The following is a 21016-nucleotide window of genomic DNA, read 5'->3' as shown; positions in this document are numbered from 1 at the left end:
AGACGAAGAAAGCGACTTGTTTTCTCTCCTTGTAACACGGCAGAATAACAATGTGAATGTCCAAAATGTTTGAATCAAGCTCTTTCGAACAAAAAACTGATCACTTACAATCACTGAGCCATTTCACCTTTAAGACCACAACATTCGCAAATATTTTTCAGGAATTTAGAACCAGCAGAACGAGTTAATTTCTTTTCTTGGGAACCCGAAGAAGAGAATAAACAGCAGATACTGTGAAGAAGTCATTCAATACGAACATTCAACTGAAGACAACATTCCTTCTTTCTAAAAATGTTCAACTTTCAAAAATTCAAAATTTATTGTCATTATTTAATGAAATAATAAAGAGATGCTGATGCTTTTTCATTGGATTTTGTTGCATGAAAAATGCTTAAGTCTTAAGTGTTAGCATTGAAGTGAAATATATTTACATTAATACAACTATGTTTCAACAGGTAAAATAAATATTGATTGTTACAATGAATGAGAGATTGTACAGTGCAATACATATGAAGAATTAACATGATTCAATATTTCAAAAGCACTTTGCTGTGATGTCGATTGAGTATTTATTAAGATCAGTGAACTAAGGAATAAAACATAGTAGCTAGCTTTACGTATTAAAGAAAAAATGAGACATTCAGTAATTATTGAACAAAATTCTTTTCTGAACTCAAAAATATATGCAATATACAAATTGCGAATTTCTTTTCACTGGATTCCTTGTAGAGATGGTACGTTGATTAATATTATAATCAAAGTGTCAGAATTAGGAAGAGAATTAATAGATCATGAAAATGAGCATGAAAATAAACAAACAATGAAGTCACTGCTGGGTGGTATATAAAGCGATTGTAATAATTGTGTCATTATTGCACAATGATGAATAATGTTGGAATTGAAACAACAAAAAAAATCAACACTTCTTTTCTTACAATGCAATGAAAGCAATAATCATTTTGTAGCATGCATGATTGGAAAAAGCAGTCTTTTAATATGACATACAGTGAAGACTAACCTTTTTGCAAAACTGTAAGAAGCTCATAAATTCAAAATGTAGCGTTTGTTGAATTTGCAACAAAATGGTTATAATTTGAATTGTCTTTTGCACACACACAACAGAAGAGGAGCTTAAAGATTGTTAGAATATTTTTAAAAAATGTTTCCAGTGTTATTGTATTACAGTCACTATCCATGATAAATTAGAATTATTGGTTTAAACAACAAAAATTTTCATTAACGACGGAACTGAAATGTAAGATATCAAATGCATTTACTGCATGGACGAGTAAACAAATGCTTACTGTTGTCATTAGTCTCAGGAACAATAAGATACTCAGGTTATTCCACTGAACAGTAATTAGCTGATGATGAATATCTTTGTGTCGCTTTATGTGCACTGTTGTGTGAACATTGACTTCAAGAAAATTGAGATATTTACATGAATTAGGAATAGATTGATATTTGGGTGTTAAGGATCTTATTTACGATTAGACTTTTTAAATAGTTGATAGAATTGCTGAGCAAAACACACTTCAGACATCATGCAATAAATGAGATAAGTGATTGTGAGAAATGAAGTTCAGTCACTTCAATAACTTCAGTCTGGAACAAGACCTGAATCAGTAGTATCGTTTATTACGCTGTTGCAAGAGGGGTGTGGTGTCCACTGTCCACAAGGCACACACACACACTGAATTTAACGAGTACACAATATTTATGTAATTCGTTATTCTTCCCTCCTCCCATTGCTCGTCCCCTGTTTACATCTATTTCTAATCTAAACCGGCTGTTTATCTCTGAACTCATCCAGCCTCGTCCCTGACAAAATGTTTATCTCTGGCCTCATAAGGCCGTTTGACCACCTCCCTCTGTGGTCTTATTGTTATTTATCCTTCTTCACTGCCATCTGTTTCCGTGCTAACCAAAGCATAATTTCTTTTTATTCTTTATTTACACCGAGCCTTATGACCTTTTGATGGTTTTTTTTTTATTCCTGCTGAAGCGGGAAACAGATGCTTGTAACTGTACAGGCATATATAGCTTATCCTACACCCCTCTCCTCACAGCACCTTAACTGTTTGTCTATAACATCTACCATTATTTGCAGACACATTTCATTCTTGTATGCACATTTTAGCTAATACAAAAGCAATAATATATTTCATTCACATAGTTTTCATTCTTGTTAATTCGGCTCTTGGCTGAAGCAATTATACATTGGTGTGAGTTTATTTACCTTGAATAAACAATTATGATTGCAGAAGTAACGCTGCTTTACATATAGCCCACAGTGATAAATATGCAAAGTCAAATTTCAAATGAATGCACTTGGATATTTTCACAGCAGTTCAATCTCACATTCAATATAAATAGATGAGTGGAAAACGAAAAACAAATTTCACACAATTTATAAACAGATCAATAATTAAAAATGGATAAATAAAAGGATTTGGCATTTGTTTATTTGACTGAACAAGAAATTTATTTTTTCTCCTCATTTTTATAGCACTGGAGCATCAAGTTCTATGTACTGTTTGAACTCAGCTCTTCAGAACAAAAGAAAATCAAATATCATTACTTTGTATATTTCATCTGTATGACTGCAACATTCTCAAATATTTTCCAACGAATATTGATTGAGTGGAATTAGATACATTCTGTTATTAGTGACCTGAAAAAATAAATAGCAAATACTGTGATTATTGGAATGAACAACAGATGGAAACATATCTAATATTAAATTGAAAGGCAACTCAATTGATTCTTAGATATTTTCTAATCAACATTCAGAGCTGCTCTGGCACAACTCTGTGCAAGGTGGGAATTGAAACTGTGCCTCCTGGTCTGGTAACAGAGACACTATCAGAGCTGCACAACATTCCTTCATAATGTTCCCAACCAGGCTGGGCAGGTCTACAATCAAATGCTCACTGTGGTTACTCAAGTGAAAAATAATCAGATGTTTATTGTGATAATTGAATTGGAATTAAATGGATGGATCCTGTGTGTAATGTACTTAAAATTAAATAGTAATTTACAATAATGATGGGAATTAACAGATGTCTTAATTAAATATGATTTTATGATAATTTGTGGAATGACAACTTGACAGATTTGTGTGATTACTGTAAATTGATCAATAAAAATGAATACAATCATTCTACATGTTCATAATAGTTTCTCATTTTATAAAATGCAACGTAAATTTTGTTTGTTCTACATGTAACTTGGAACAAAATGAAGACTTGGTCAGTCAATGGGACTATTCAGCTGAAGACAACTTTCATGGTTTCTGAAAATGTCTGGTTTCTAAGAAGCCACCATTTCCCGTGAGTGTTTAATGAAACAAGAAAGATGTCAATCCTTTTTTTGTGTACTTCAAAAAAATTCATCGGAATTTAAATAATTGTGCACAAGAAAAATATTCAACTATTATTGTGATTAGAAGCACAATAAATGTTAACATTGAAGTGAATTACAATCAAATCATTTCAGAAGTGTTTCCAAGTTTAAAATGAAAAGCAATATTCACAATGATTGAGAGATTCTACATTGCTAAGTCCTTGCAATAGTTATTATATGGAACCATAATTCCACACTTACAATCTTTGCCAAATTGAACAATTATTTAATATTAGCAACAAATTGATTTTAAAACTACTATTAATGAATTTAAGAATAATTAGGTATCTCATCTTACTATTCCACTGAGTAATGTGCAGAAATGGTAAGAAATATTGCAGTGTAAAGTAACTGGTGTTCTTTGAATATCAATGACTGTGATGACTGTGATCTATCAAATGAGCAAAAGTCAGATATTTACACAGGATGTCGCAAGGGCAGTTATTAGTCTTTTTTTGGGTGTATTGGCCCGACCAAACAGGTTTTTATATTGTAGCATTCACAATAAGAAATATGGAAAATATTAATAACACATTAATGTAGACTTCGTAACAAGCACAAAGTGCTGCGTAATTATTGTAATTGTTAATTGTTTCTAGAATATTGATAGATAAATTAACTTAATATTTTGAAAGCACTTCGATTGCGTCATAATTAAGATTGATAAACAGAAAATTAATATATAAAAAGTCACTTTAATAATTATAAAAAATACTCTGCAACAATTGACACAGTTCAACATTGGGTTTTTTTGTTGAGTCATGTTTATTTTTTTAATTTTTATCGTGATAAATGTTTAGACATCTATGTCAGAATAAGGAAGAAAATAATTAGACCGGGAAAGTGAGTACTATTGTGAACAAAAGGTCAAATAAATGACATTTGGTACAGAAAATTATTTTGCACAAAATGACTGATAATTATGTAATTATTGTTCATTGACAACTAATGCTGGAAGTAAAAGAAACAGATTCTAACATTTCCAAAGCAGGTTTTTTTTTCTTATAATGAAATTAAAATACAAATCATTTTGTATTGATTTGAAAAAGTGTCATTTAATGTGATATTTGAGATGAAGAATCGTTTTTTCCCCCAGTGTAGTCTTTTCAATAATTTAAAATTTTGTGTTATTTGAGCTAAAGAACAAATGGGTGTACCTACATTGTTTTCTTGCGTACAAAAGAAGTAAAGTCAACAACATTTTTATGTTTCGTAGAGTTAGTTAGCAAAATGCATTGAAGCTATCATGCATGAAGTGAGATAAGTGAGAGAGAGACAAATTAAATGTTCAAATGAACACGTCGATATTTTGAAAGCATATCAATCTTATGAATTATGAATTGGTGGATGGAAAATAAAAACATATTCCTGACAATTCAAGAATGAATAGTAATAAGAAATTTAATTTGTTCAAAGCACATAACAATATTTAGATGAATTGCAATATTTAGTTACAATTGTAGGTGATCAACTGACCAATGAATAATATGAAGTTGCATTTGGTTATTTTGCTGAAGAGGAATTTTGACTGTTTATTTTTTCATCTTTATAATACTGGAGAATAAGTATTTATGTGCTTGAAATGTCTGAACTAGGTTCTTTCAAACAGAGAATAAAAAAATCAGTGAGTATCATTTCTTAGACTCTTCCAACTTTAAGATTGCAACATTCTCAATTACTTTTTCAAGGAATGTTGAACTAGCAGATATGATACGTTTTATTCGTCACCTGAAGAAAATAAGTAGTAGATATGGTGATGATTGAAATGCACAGCAGATTGAAGTATATTTCATGTTGTTTTGAAAAGCAGTTCAATCTATGCCAGGTATTTTCTCATGAATATTTGAAGCTGCTCTGACACATCTCTGCTGAAGGTGGGAATTGAAATCATTCCTCCTGATCTTGTCGTAGAGACACTGTCAGAGCTCCACACGGACCCTTCATAATGTCCCCACCCCCGGAAGGGTAGGACCATAGTCACATGCTTACTGTGGCAACACAAATGAAAACGAATCAGATGTTTATTGTAATAATTTGTATGGGAATTAATTACATATTTTCTGTGTGTAATGAACCGACAAAATGAATTAGTAATTTACAGTAAAGGTGTAACAAAGCAATAATGACTTTAATTAAATATGAATCTCATGATGATCCATGATAGGAAAAAAAGCCTAATCATTTGATCATTGTACACTGATGAACAAAAATCAATCAAATAGTTCCATATGTTCAAAGCAAGTTTTCACAGAATGAAAAGAAAATTAAAATGCTTTTGCAACATAAATGAATAGGAAAATAAATGAATTAGTCACACAATACGACTATTCATCTGAAGACAACTTCCCTTCTTTCCCAAAATGTTCAAATTCCCAAAGTTCAAAATGTACTGTGACTATTTCATGGAATAATGTTAGGTCCTTTTGTTGTACTTCAAAACATCACAAGAACTATAAATTATTTTGTTCCATGAAGAATGATTAACTTGTATCGTGTTTATAAATACAGTAAATGTTAACATGTAAGTGAAACATAATTAAATCAATTCAACTTTTGCTAGGGTTAAAATAAAAATTGATATTTACAACACACACTGCAAATCTTTACATTATTTCATGCATGAGCCATAATTCCACAGATATACCCTGAACTATATTGGACAATGATTAGATAATAGCAGCAATTGGATTGTCAAAGTTCTATCAGTTAATTTAAGAATACTGAGAAATCTTAGTTGATTATTTCACTGAACAATGTGGAGAAACGTCCAGGAATTATTCTAATGAAAAGTAATTACAGTTTTCTGAACGCTTCAGGCTGAGATTACCGTGATCATTCAAATGAGCAATCATCAAATATTTACAATGAGGCATCGAATGGGAAGTCATTGGTTCCATTATGGGATCGTTCAGCTGAACAGTAAATTGATTTTTATATTGTAGGGTTCGTACTCAGAAACAATTGATGCAATTAAAATGCGATTCTCACTATATTTGTTAGAAAGATTAACTCCAATAATTGTGCAATTATCGTAATGGCAGTGACTGGAAAAATAACATTATAATCTGAAAAAATAAATTGATTTAATATTCTAAAAGCACTTTGCTGTGATGATTATTGGATATTCATTAAGAGCGATAAACTGAGGAATACAATATCATGGCTAGCTTTATGGATTCACAAAAATGATCCATTCAGTTCTTATTCAGTAGAATTGTTTTTGGGTCAAACATGCAGGATTACAAGAATGACATGTTACCATCCATTGGTTTGCTTCTTGAGACGTACTTTTAATTTATATACTTTTGATCATGACCAATGTTTCGACATTCCTGTCAGAAGTAGGAAGTTAATAAGTATATAGTGAAAGTACGTATGACAGTGAACATAAGATACAGGGAACTTCCATAATTTTGTGATGATTGTACATTGATAAATAACTTTGGAGTAAAAAAAGTAAATCAACGTGTTCAAAGCAGTTTTTTTGCTCATAACAAATTAAAAATTAAAATAATCCTTCTGTAGTGCACATGATTTGAAAACACATCAGTCCCCAGTCACAAAAAACATCGGGGCGAGACAATAAGACCCTTATGAAGGGGATTCTACTCAACAGGAATTCGAGGACCTTGAACATCTTCATGTCGTTCTTGCAAAGAACACTCTTATTATTCCTAAAGTTTTATTATCGTAAATATTTCGACATTTGTATCAGAACTAGGAAGAAAATGAGAAGCGATTCACACGAGTATTTTCATGAGTGAAAGTCAAAATAAATTTACAGTGCCATCTTTCATTATTTTCTCTGAATAAGCAGATAAAGATTTTTAAGGTGCAAGCTCAAAGTGTTTTCACCTACAGTTGTACGAAGCCAAAATACATCATTTTATTTTGCGATACTTCAACTGGATTGGAAATCTGCTATGTATGCTGACGTTAGTGTCCTCGTTCATTTGTAACAAGCATTGTTATTGTTTTTAGTAAAATATTTCGTGTGCAATTACTGAAGTGAAATATAAGAAATCAAGTGCATTTATTGGATGGAACTGCTCACCAAATGTTTATTGTGGTTCTTGTTCTCAGAAACAATAAGATACTTACTCAGGTTTTTCTCTGGAGCAGTAATTAGATGACCAGGAAGACATTTGTGTAGCTGTGTGTGCCGTGTTCAGTGAGCATTTTTTTTCAATTACAACTATATTTTAAGAATATAGGAAGGGATTAATAATCGTGTGTTAAAGATCTTAATTAAAGTCATATTTTCTTTTAAAAATTACGAGAATTCCTTTGTGCAACAATAATTTGGAGATCTCGGTATTGGACTAGGGTGGACAAAGTTAAAAATCACATGACACCAGGTTATAGTCCAACAGGTTTATTTATAAGCACTAGCTTTAAAGGCTATGGCTCTGCATCTGGTGATCTGGTCTCTTAGGAGAGACACTACTAGAGATACACAAGTGCCTTTCATTATCGTCCCAACAAGGAAGGGTGGGATTATAATCAATTGGGATTACTCAAATGAAAACTAACCAGTGTTCATTCCGAGAATTAGACTGTTTCTGTGTAATGGACTGAGAATGAAATAGTAATTCACTATAATAATGGTACTAAGCACATATGCTCTTACTTACAAATTAATATCAGAATAATGGGAAGAAAGATAAATCGACATATCATGAGCTTATTGTAAATTCATAAAAAATACAACTGCTGAATACGTTTAAAGCAGTTTTTCTTATAAAGAAAAAGACAATGAGAATGTTTAGCAGTCGGACGGAATCGGAAGAAAAGGTCATTCACTGTGACTATTCAGCTGCAGACATCTTCTCTTCCTTCCACAAATATATAACTTGCAACAATTCCAAATGTATTCTGACTGATAAAGGAAAGAGCAAACGCCTGAAAATTCTATTTTTTTTTGTTTACAAAAAAGTCACAAATTTAAATAATCTTACTGACATCAGAATTACAATAAATCTTTGTGTTGAAGAAAAATATAATCAAATCAAATCAAAATATACATCGATATTCACAATAATTGGCAGAGTGAACACTGCAATATCTTTCCATCAGTTGATGTACTGAGCCATATTTCCACTTTTCTATCCCTGACTGGATTGATCAATGGTTAGATATTAGCAATAAATCAATTATTAATATGCTGTCAGTGAACTGAATATTAATGAGAAACTTCACATTGCCGTTTGAACGAGCAATGTGTCAAAATAAACAGTAATTATTGGTGAAATGTCATTAGATATCACTTAATCGGTGAGGCTGTGATTACTTTGATTGTTGAAATAAGTAGCATTCCAATATTTCCAATGAGCATTGGATGGAAAATTGATGCTTTTTGGTGTAGAGCTGAATTTTTTTTATTGTAGCATTAGCAGAAATAATCAATGGATTAAATTATGATGTGCATCACACCTTACTGAATATTTTCAAGTTTTCTAAAAGGTTTCTAGTCCAATCTTCAATTTAAAAAGGGTAATTTTGGCTCAGCACATCAGTAACTGCAAACATTTTCAACACATCTCCAAAGTTATTAATCTTATCATTCAAAAAAACCCAAAAAAATTTCCGCTGTAAATGTCCTGGACTCTATCTTTAGATTACAGTCAAGTTTGTTCTCTACTTATTTTCTTCCTATTTCTGACACCAGTGGCTAAATATTGATTAGATTAAATGTCATATGAGTGAGGTATTAGTTTTCTCTGAAAGATGTGTGCAGCACAGGAATGGGTCTTTTGGCCCGTAACGTTGTGCTGAATATAATGCAAAAGAAACTCATCCCTTCTGCCTATCCTTGGTCCATATCCGTCCAAATTATCTCAATGAACATTAAATAGCCTTAATGTATCTGCCTCCACCACCAACCCTTGAAGTTCATTCCAGACACCTACCACTCCCTGTGTAAAAAGTAAATGTCCCTCACATGCCCCTCGAACTACCCCCCACAACCTTAAATACATGCCTCATAGTTTTGACGTTTCAACTCTGGGAAGAAACGTCCTGACTGACAACCCTACCTATGTATCTCATGATTGCATAGACTTCAATCAATTCTTCCCCTCAGCCACCGCCACTTCACAAAAAAGCAGCCTCTCCAAATCCAGGCAGCATCCCGGTAAACGTCCTCTGTGCCATCTCCAAAGCCTCCATACCCTTCCTGAAATGTGGCAAACAGAAGTGAATACAATACTTTAAGTATGCCTTAACCAAAGTGTTACAAAGTTGCAAAATGATATCCTGACTCTTGTAACCAGTTCCCTGACCAATAAAGGCAAACCTGCCAGTTGCCTTCCTTACCACCCTATCTACTTGCATGGACACTTTCAGGGAGCCATGGTCTTGAACGCCAACATCCCTTTGAACAACAAAGCTGTTCAGGGTCCTGCCATTAACTATCTACTTTCCCTTAACATTTGAGCTCCCAAAGTGTGACACCTCATACTTGTATGGATTAAGCTTTACCTTTATTTCTCTGCCCATAGCTGCAGTTTATCTTTTTCCTGCTGCATTCTTTGACAACCTTCTACATTATTCACAACTGCACTGAACTTTGTATCATCTGCAAGTTTATTAACTCACCCAATTAGGTTTTAATTCATGTCACTTCTATATATTTGTATCATAACCAGAAGGGTTCCAGTACAGATCCCTGTGGAAAAAAGACAGAAAATGAGGGAAATGTCTTGAATAAATGTGTTTTTTTCAATGACAAAACAATTCTGATGAATAATCTCTGAAGTTGTGATTTTTGTTTTAAATTAACCCAATATTTTAATTCTCAGTTTACTAATCTTAATGAATATCCAGTACAAACTGCTTTGAATATATTGAATCATTTTAAGCGTTGAGTTCTAACATTAATTATTATTTGATTGTCATTTCAATTCTCATATCATCATGAGATTCACATTTTAGTTGAATCCATTATTTCTTAGTGCCAGTATCACGATGAAATATTAACATTCTTTTCAGGTCAACACACATGCAATCAACCAGAGTTTTCTCACCCAACACTCATAGTAACTATCTCATTCTCTTTCATTTGAATTCTCACATTAATGGAAGGATTATTAATCAGCCTTATCAATTAAGAAATGGCTAATTATTTTTCACTTCAATATTTCAGTTTTTTCAGATATACTGCACAATTACATTGCAATAAGGATTTTCTTATCAACCTTAAATTTAGTTTCAGCCATTTTAAAACTAATTATTACTAATGTCTAACTGGTAATCATTGTTTAAATGCAATATATCCAGCTGTCGATGTGGAACAATGGCTCAATACATCAACTGACAAACAATATTGCACTCGACAATCTTTTAATCTTAGCAAAATAATTTTCAGTATGGAAGCTTAGTTGGATTGACTTGGCTGTGAGCAAAAATACATTCTGAGGAAGGGTCACTGGACCCAAAGTATTAACACTGAATGCTTCCCACAGATGCTGCCAGACCTGCTGTGTTGTTTTCCAGCAATTACTGATTTTGTTTCTGAGTTCCAGCATCCACAGATTTTTGCGTTCTTGTACTGATTGTTTTTCACTTCAATGCTAACATTTCTATATTTCTGATTATTACAAAAGAGCTAACTATTTTTCACATTAAACATTATTTAAATTTCATGTGATTCTTGTGTACACAAACCTGAATTTACAAATGTTTGATCTATTCTTTTACAATAAATCTTGAATTCTTAGAAATCACAATTTTGTGAAAGTGAGGAAAGTTGTCTTTTGCTGAGTAGTCACGTTGAATGGCGAATGCTTTATTTCCAATTCATGTGAGTTACAAAGCAGGTCAATGTTAATTTATGTATATGAATAACTGCTTCAAACATATTAAATTATTTGATTATCATGAGACTTATATTTATTTAAGATCATTGTCGCTTCGTTCCATCATTACGAGAAATTAGGAATTCTTTTTATCCATTACACACTGGAAGTGTCTAATATAATCCTAGTCCAATTATCACGATAAATATCTGAGCAGTTTTCCCTGTGAGTAACCACAGTAAGTATGTGATTATAGTCCTGCCCTTCCTGCATGGGAACATTATGGAGGGCTCTGGTAATGTCTGTACAAATAGACCATGAGGCAGGCGTTCAATTCCTACTTTAAACAGAGATGTGTCAAAGCACCTCAGAGTTGATTAGAACATATCTAAGTGTCAATTGAATTACTTTTCAATCCAACATTTTCTCAACTTGTATCTGTTGTTGATTATAATGGTCACAATATCTTGAATTTATTTGTTTCAGGTCACTGATTAAAGTATGAATGTTATTAAGGCGAGGGGGAAAGTTTTAAAAGGGATCTGAGGAGCAACTCTTTTCACAACGTGTGTTTGGTATATTGAGATGAGCTGTGAGAGGAAAGGCAGCTGCTGGTACAATTACAACATCTAAAAGACTTTCAGACAGTTACATGGATAGAAAACATCCAGAGGGATATGGGACAAACACAGGAAAATGGGACTAGTTTAGTTTCGGAAACCTGGCCGGAATGCCAAGTTGGGCTGAATGGCCTGTTTCCGTGCTGTATCAGTCTAACTTTCTACAATTCAAACTTGACTGTGAAAGGTAAAGGAAAGCAAAAACGGGTATTAATTCTATTTTGTGTCCATAAAAAAGTGACATGAATTTTAAATAATTGTGTCACATGAAATAGTTCACTCTTACTGTGATTAGAAATACAATGAATGCAAGCACAAAAGTGAAATATAATTGAATTAAATCAACTGTGTTTCCATGGTTAAAATAAAAATTGATTTGCACAATGATTGTGAGTTTGTACACTGTAATATATTCACATCAGTTCACGTACTGAGCTATTATTGCACATTTATACCCCTTACTGAACTGAACAAGAGTTACATATTAGCAACACATAGATTTTTGAAAATATATCAGTGCACTTCAAAGAAGGAGATATTTAATGTTGCTATGTGACTGTGCAATGTGTAGACATGAACAGCAATCACTGCAGTGAAAAGTAATTACAGTTCTCTGAATTTATAAGGCTGAGATTACTGTAATTATTCAAATGAGCAAAAGTCAGTTTTCAAAGCATGTTGGATGCAAAATCATTGGTTCCATTGTGGGATACTTGACCTAAAAAAAATAGTATTGATACAATGGATTAAATGAAACAATGGATTAAATTAAAATATGGATCTGACTATACATGTTAGAAAGACAAACAAATTATTCTGTAATTATTATAAGGATAATGAATTCATAATAAATGTTGTAATCAGAACAAACAAGCTGACTCAACATTTTAAAAAGTACTTTGCTCTGATGTTGATTAGACATCATTAAGATCGGTAAATTGAAGACTAAAATCTAACAGCTGGATTGATGGATTGAGGACAATAAATGAGCCATTCGGTAATTATTGAAAAGAAATGACTTTTGCTCAAAATGCAGACAATACAGAAGTAATGTATTTCATTCAATTAGTTTACATGTAGAAACGTATGTTTTTAAATTATTTAATTTTATCCTGATCGATGTTCAAACATTTGTGTCTGAATTAGGAAGAAAATAAGGAGATAACGAAAGTTAATATTAGAGTGACCACAAGATACAGTCCATGAGATTTGATAGAAAAAGGAATTTGCATAATCTTGTAATTATTGAACATTGTTAACCAATTAACTCCTCAGGTACTGAAGCAGTCCAACCCCAAGAACAACAAGATCTAGACAATATCCAGATTTGGGCTGACAAGGGGCAAGTAACATACATGCCACACAAATGCAGGCTGCGACCATCACGTATAAGAAATGACCTAACTACCATCACTTGACATTCAGTGCTGTTACCATCACTGAACACCCACTATCAACATTATCCTGGGGATAATCATCGCTCAGAAACTGATTTGGTCTCACCACACAAACACAGTGGCTACAAGAGTAATTCAACTCCTGGCTCCTGAAAGCCTGCCCAACAGCTACCAGGCACAAGTCAGGAGTGTGATGGAATACTCCCCACTTGCCTGGATTAGTGCCACCCTAACAACACTCAAGGAACTGATGGCCACTTCCATCTCGAAGGACAAAGGCAGCAGCTAGATGGAAAGGCAACTACCTTCAAGTAACCCTCCAAGGTACTAACCCACCCTGACTTGGGAATATATTGCCATTCCTTCACTGTCGGTGGGTGAATGTCCTGGAAATCCCCACGCCAATGGCATCATGGGTCAACCCACAGCAGGTAGACTGCAGCGGTTCAAGAAGACAGCTCTGCACCAATTTCTCAAGGGTAACTCGGGACGGGCAATAAATGCTGGGCTCAGCCAGTGACACCCAAATCACATCAAATAAATATTAAAATAATGTCTGCAAGATAAAAACAGCTTCAACACTGTCCTAGCTGCAGTCTCTGCCTCTTCTTATTGACAAAGATAAAAGGTTACCTTGCTCAACTTTCTCCTCAGTACAGTATTCCCCCCAGCCCTCTCTTATACCAACCAGCAGCATTTCCATCACCAGCAGCAACTCCGCTTAAAATATTTTGTCAGTAACTTTTCATTAACTAGTTACTTCAATTACAATGCAATCTCTACAAACAGACCAAGTACTTTTTCGGCAACAACAAATTTTCTAACAACTTTTCTTGATCTCTCTCTGCCATTCTTTTTGGTTATATGAGGTAGGGAGGGATGGGATCACCACAGTGATGTAAGATATATGTAACACAGTGAGACAGGAAAGCTAGTATGGCTCACGTTGACTCTTAGACCCCACACAGTGGAACAACACATTCACTGCATAATAAACACAATACAACATTTCAACCCGGCGTAACAGTAATAAAATGTGGATCGGTTGGACAGGCTGGATTTGTTTCAACCGGAGTTTGGGAGAGTGAGGGGTGAGATGACTGAAGTGTCTAAGATCCTGAATGGTTTGTTAAGGAGGATGTGGAAAGGATGTTTCCTCTTGTGGGTCATACGTGAACTCGAGAGAACTGCTTTAAAATTAGATTCATCCTTTCAGGACAGAGATGAGGAGATTTATTTCCTCTCAGAGGGCTGTGCAACTTTGGAACTCTCTGCCCCAGAAGGTGGGCTCACTGAATAAATTTAAGACACGGGTTGATAGGTTCTTGTTAAGGGACGTTGGGGGATGATGGAACACAAATCACTAACAGATCAGGCCTGGCCTTATTAAATGATGGATGGACATGAGGGGCTGAAAGGTCACCTTCTGCTTCTTTCTCACATGACACCGGACTAAGAGCTTTGTTGAAAATTCATTCACTGGATGTAGGTGCCACTGGCTATGGGCAGCATTTATTACCCAGAGGGTAGGGAAGAGTCAACCACATTGCTGTGGGTCAGGGGTCACATGTAGACTAGATCAGGTAAGGATGGCAGCTTCATTCCCTAAAGGACATCAGTGACCGAGATGGGTTTTTCCTGACAATCGAGAATAATTTCATTAATAGACTCATAATTCTAGATGATTATTGAATTCAAACTGCTGAAACTGACTGACCACGTGGCTGTCAGTGAATCCAACACAAGTGAATGGAAACATTGCTCAGAGTCTGGTTCTGGAACATTCAACACAACCAGGAAATGGAAAGTGAATAATTAGCTGAAAACAAGGCCACTGCTCTGTTAGAGTCTAAACCATTCAATGTTCAGTTACTGAACATTACTGACTCACAGAATATTCTAACCTGCAGAATCACAGTAAAAGGGGAAAGTAAACAACATTCTTGGCAAAGACGTAATGAACCAACTGCTTGTATAAAAACAGCTCAGAACAAAGGGGGTGAATCCTCCACAAACTGACAAATCAGATTTGTAGATAGAGATTGGAATTCTTTAGAAAAAAACCCTTCCCTGCTGATGGTGTGTGCTAGAAATCATTCTCAGAGTGATCTGCCACTTATGTCCTTTGAAGAGAACCTGTTTCCCCTCACAAAAGGAGGTGTGTTGCTCACTTACAGACTGACTTGCAGACAAAGGAAATCTGATCAGGGACTCGCAGGTTAATTAAGCTATTAGTGACAGTCCACTGCACAGAACAAGAGCTCAGACCACAACAGATTCTAGTGAAACCAACAATGCAATGAAAAAGGTGAATTGGTCTTTATAATCATGCAGCCTCTCTCAATCAAATAATCCCAGTAAACTTCTCAACATTTTAAAACTATTAATATCAATGAATATATATTTATTTCCATTCCTAATTTCCTCCCAAAAATGTATCTGATTATTCTCTTCAAAATATATTTTAAATGGTGTATTCCAAATCACAATTCATTTTCAATTATTCTTAGTGCAAAACAACTTGCAAACTAAAAGAGTTTTCATGTCAATAATGACACTGGAAACTTTGTTATGTAGTTTAACCATATTTCCAAATATTGTTTTGGTTCATTATTGCAGTGAAGCTAAAATTAAAGTCTATTTTCTCTGATATCCTTCCATTACTCTATTCCCTAATAACAATGCCCATGGTGTAATAGGTGACAAACATTAAATAAAATTGAATTTTCATTGTAAGAACTTGTACAAATAATCACATATTATTCAGTTCATTCATTGCCATTGACTATCAGTTCATTGTATGATCACGTTAAATTCACTTAAATAATCAAAGTAGAATTTTCACCTCTATAGATATGTAAAGTGAATGTCAAATTATTAATATTTCAAGTAAAACCAAATTCACATTTTGTTCTGTTTGAATCCAGGAATGACAGGATGTGTTACATTATTATGGGAAACAGGAACAAGTGAAGGTGGTGGCTGTCAGACGTGAGGCCTTAAAGCCAAAGGGCCAGGTGGTAGTTACAGTGGGGGAGGTACCTAGTGCCCCGCTCTCCTCAGAAGGCAGTGAGGATGGTGACACTGACTGGAACGGGTTCGATGACAAAGCACCCACGTATGGACAGAGGGACGGCAATGGGTGGGATGACCCACCGCCCTGTAAGACCCAGAAGACCGTGTCTATGGCACCACTGGGCATCAAAGCTCAATGTAGACAGTAGGGAGCAACAAGGGGAACTGACAGAAACCAAACCTGAACCGTTCACCCGCTGAATGACAGATGTTGGTGAATGAACACCCAGCCTGATAGAGAAATGGTAATAATGGGCCTTATTGGGACAATATGGATGAATTAGTAGAGGTACACAGTCTCACTGAAGATGATGTAGGGACCCTCCCTCGGTCCAAGATGCCCTGAAGTGTACAGCAGAAACTGTACCTGCAATGAGAGGATGGGGTGTGAGCCGGTTCCCCCCAGAGTACAGCTGATCCATGGCACCAGGCATTTACAGATATTACAGGGACACACTGGGGAGGGGACAGGCTGAATGGGCTAAAATAACCTTGGTGACTCAGGGAGCCAAGGGTAATATCGAGGATCATACAGAGAGGACGCCTGAGGTGTGTAAGGACCACAGGGGATTACCAAACCCCAACCTGTGATGATGAAATCGGTTTGATGTATTTAAAAGATGACATGGGACCCTATTTAACTGTAATTATAAACATGGGACTCTCAGTGGGAGATAATTCTAACCACATTCTGAATTGGGCCATGAGAGCTGAGGCAAACACAGAAACACAGGGGAATAGCTGCAGTACAGGGAGGGTAATCAGACCCACAATGTTACAAGGGAAGCAGGAAAGGGCACATAGGCAAGGAATGTAGGCACAGAGAGGGAGATAGGTGTTCATATTGTGAGTGGCCTGTGTTCACGTAGGTATATGCATAGCCCATGAATATTCATTGATGCGCTGTTAAGGGGCCAACATTTGCATGATTCTAACACCGGAGCATCTTTGTCAGTTACCGATAAGGATTTACCCCTCACCCCCTCAATTACTAAAATGAGAGCAGTCAGAGAGGGAACCTAGGAAGCTGGATGAAGCAAAACTGCCCCGATGTAGACCGGGAGTATGACAAAACGTATTCAGATATGGAGGTGTGACACTCAAGAAGGGACCATTCTGGGAGTTGCTCCTGTTTATTCTAAAATGGCAACTATTGACATCAACACCCGAATTTAAACATGGGGATGCTCCAGCCAGGACTGGGACAGAAAGAAAAGGAGAGGCAACCTGTCCGGAGTAGCTACATTGCAGGGAGACTGGGACAGTCAGAGAATCTGGTGGGTTATAGCTCGGACCCACTCAGCGGTGTGCGTAACTCAAACAGGAAAGTGGGTTGTTATCTATCGACCCTGTAGAGATTGAGGGCCCTCTCACTCCCCACACAAACGGGATCTCATCAAAGCTGGGGCTGAAGAGGCAGTAATTGTGAGTGATAGATTGACATAAACTGGAAATAATCTGTGTCAATACCTGCGGACATTGAATGGCAGATGAAAGTGGTGTTTACTGACCGAGAAGAACAGTCCACCAGGATACTATTACCTCAGGGATCCCGCAATATTCCAGTATATCCCACCGATGTGTGTTTGATGGATTTAGTCACACTGATCTTACCAACACTTCATCACCTCAAGCAGTGAGAAAGAACATACCCAGATATTAGACAGAGTATTGGATCAGGTTAGACAGGTCAGGCTGAAAATTAATGCACAGAGAGTGAAACTGGGAAGGTAGGGAGAGACAGAACTGGGACATCATATTGGGGACATCAAATCAGGAAGGGAGAGGGGACAAAAACTATGTCCCAGGGGGAACAAAAACTATGATTATAAAATTATCCACCCACACACCGTAAAGGGATCAGGCAAACTTTAGGATTGTTTAATTATTGTGGGAATTTTGTGTGGAATTATCCAGAAATAGAGAACCATCACGAGCCCTGGCAGAAGCGCGCTCATTAACCAGTGGTGAGGGAGGCAAAATGCACACAGTCAGCATGCCTTTGGTATAGTTCATGACTGGGCTTGGTGAAGGTATATCACCCTGTCTGGGGGCCACATTGAGCATGAAGAACAGGTCAGAGAGTTAGTGGAAGCAGCTAACTTTCCCAGTGAAGCAGCAATAATGAAGATTAGAGCTCACAGGAAAGTAGAAACTCCACACCAACGGGGTAATTGGTGAGCATGGGTGAGCATACTTACTGAAACAGTGCAGACATTTGAGGAGGATGCAGTGGCAGTAGCTACAGAAGCGAGAAAGGAAAGTTTAAAGACATTTCCAGAAACAGTCCCATAGCAGGAGAAACAGGAATGGGAAAAGGGTGGGGCAGTAATAGGACATAGGATGATCCAGCAGTGCCACTGTATAAGACAAACATTGTTAAAAACATATCATGGGCTGGCCCATATTGAGCAGGATAAAATGCAATATCGGATGATCAACTACAGGAGTGTTCTGGAACAAGAAGGTTTTGTTGAAGGGGTGTAGTCTGTATAAAGTGCGAGCAAGGAAAAACAATCAGGATAAAATGGAGATAGCAGCAGGGGCCCACGTGAAAAATTACAGATGGATTTTACATACACCCCCATCCCAATCCCAGGGAAGGAAATCCTGCTGGGTCTTAATAAACAGGTTTACTCAGTGGGTGGAAACATTCCCCTGCAGGTTCTGACCAAGGGACACATGCGACAGGAATCGAAGTTAAGCAGCTCTGTGGCTTGTTTGGTACTGAGCAGAAATCCCATCTTACATACCACCCCCAGAGCTCAGGGACAGTAGAAGGAATGAAGCAGACACTGAAAGCTCGTCTGACTAAGGCCCTGACAGAGACAGGCCGGGATGGGTTAGTGTACTCCCCACAATCCTAATGAAACTGACATCAACCCCAGCAAAGGGAACTGAGCAATCCCCCTTTGAATTTGGACTATGCAGCTGCCAGAGGATATGGTAGTGGGAGGGCAGGAGATGTACAATGGCAAGGATAGGGGGAAACAATTTGTGAAAGAACTGACAAAGCAACTGCATGAGCTGAGAGGGGAAGTTGCAGAGGGACAGAGAATCAGAGACTGGGAAAGGGAGCTCATAAACATCCGAGCTGACATCCCGAACCCAGGAGATCGGGTCAGGGGGGAAATATTAGTGGAACGTATGAAAGAAACACAGCCAAATGCTGGACATGGCTGGGGGAGCCACAGAATTCCAGAGAGGGAACTCTTCCATCATGCATTAGTAAGGAGCTCTGAATAAACATTGGTCGTGCTGCTCAGCACAGAACTCAAGGCTCCTCTTTGATATTTCTCCCAGTAACAGTTGTGCAGGGGTATGTTGGTGGCTGGAGGTCTGTGACCAGTGCCTCTGTTCCACAAGGGTCAGAGCTGGGACATCTGTCCTTTGTAATACATAGAAATGATTAGCCTGAAAATGTAAACGACTTAATTAGCAAGTTTGTAGATGGCACAAAGTGAAGAAGTTGTGAATCGTGAAGAATGTTATCAAAGGAAACATCAAGGACGAGATCAGTTGGAAGGTTATGCGGAGAAATTGCAGATAGATTTTAATTCAGACAAGTGTGACGTGATGTGTTTTGGGCGGCTCATTGTAAGAGGAATGTATACACTAAAAGGAAGTGCCCTGAGCAGCATTGATACACAGAGGGATCTTCAGGTGCAAGTTCACAGCTCCCTGAATGTGGTGAAGGAGGTGGATGGCAGGCTTGCCTTCTTCTGTCAGGGGACTGAATATAAAACTGTCATTAGGCCCCCCTTTGGGGGATTGTGGGCTGTGTTGGGCACCGCATTATAAGGAGGATGTGGAGGCTTTGGAGAGGGTGGAAATGGGTTTACCAGGATGTTGCCTGGATTGGGAGAGGTTGGAAAATCTTGGATTGTTGTCTTTGGAAAGTCAGTGGCTGTGGAGTGATCCGAGAGGCACAGACAGAGTGAATAATCTGAATCTTTTTCCAAGTGGAAATTACCAATTCGACAGGCCATAGATTTAAGAGGAGAGGGGGCAAGTTTAAAGGAAATGAAAACCGAAAGAACAGCAGATGTTGTAAACCAGAAAGAAAAACAGAAGTTTCTGAAAAAGCTCAGCAATTCTCGCAGCATCTGTGAAGAGAAATTAGTTAACATTTCTGAGGAAGGGGGACCGGACCCGAAACATTAACTGATTTTTCTTCACAGATGCTGCATGACCTGCTGAGCATTTTCAACAACATCTGTGCAAGTTTAAAGGGAGTTGTGTCAGACAAGTTTCTTGTGCAGGAGGTGGTCAGTGACTAGAATGTACTTGCCCGAGAGATGGTAAAAGCAGAAACAATCACAATGTTTAAGAGGCATTTGGATAGACAGATAAGCAGGCAAGGGTTGGCAGGGATATGGATCATGTATAGGCAGATGGAATCAGTTTGGAATGGCATCATGATCCACACAGACATGGTGGGCCGATTATTCCGGTGCTGTCCTGTTCTGTTTTCCTGGGGGGAGAATGTGTGGAGCGAGAGATAATATTTTGAGTATAATATGTCTCTTCTTTAGAACACACAGTAAATTGATGCATTTTGAGAGAAGCAATGTCGAAAGGGAATATATATTTGAATGGCACAGACATAGAGAGCAGGACAGCAGGAATGCGGGACAATGTGTACAAATCTTTAAAGGAGAGAGAACATAAAGTGTTTTGAGTAAACGTATCGGATGCTGGGCTTCATTAATGGAGGGAATGA

General features: G+C 36.7%; 2 long non-coding RNA genes across 3 annotated transcripts in view; one reads left to right on the top strand and one right to left on the bottom strand.

Annotated features, from left to right (window-relative positions):
• The window catches only part of LOC140454069 (uncharacterized), a 38328-nt gene extending 35210 nt beyond the window's left edge, over window positions 1-3118 (top strand). Inside the window, exon 7 of the long non-coding RNA XR_011952600.1 lies at window positions 3-3118. This is a non-coding gene — a long non-coding RNA (uncharacterized lncRNA). The remainder of the gene's footprint in view (window positions 1-2) is intronic.
• A 5194-nt stretch (window positions 3119-8312) lies between these two features.
• The window catches only part of LOC140454070 (uncharacterized), an 82836-nt gene continuing 70132 nt past the window's right edge, over window positions 8313-21016 (bottom strand). For both annotated transcript variants that reach the window (XR_011952601.1, XR_011952603.1), the window contains 2 exons: window positions 10003-10072; window positions 8313-9580 (listed from right to left, as the gene is read on the bottom strand). This is a non-coding gene — a long non-coding RNA (uncharacterized lncRNA). The remainder of the gene's footprint in view (window positions 9581-10002; window positions 10073-21016) is intronic.

The sequence above is a fragment of the Chiloscyllium punctatum genome, chromosome 28 (assembly GCF_047496795.1).
Source record: "Chiloscyllium punctatum isolate Juve2018m chromosome 28, sChiPun1.3, whole genome shotgun sequence".
In the NCBI taxonomy this organism is placed as follows: domain Eukaryota; kingdom Metazoa; phylum Chordata; class Chondrichthyes; order Orectolobiformes; family Hemiscylliidae; genus Chiloscyllium; species Chiloscyllium punctatum.
The sequence above is the reverse complement of the archived record's forward strand: the minus strand, read 5'-3'. Positions and strand labels throughout refer to the sequence as shown.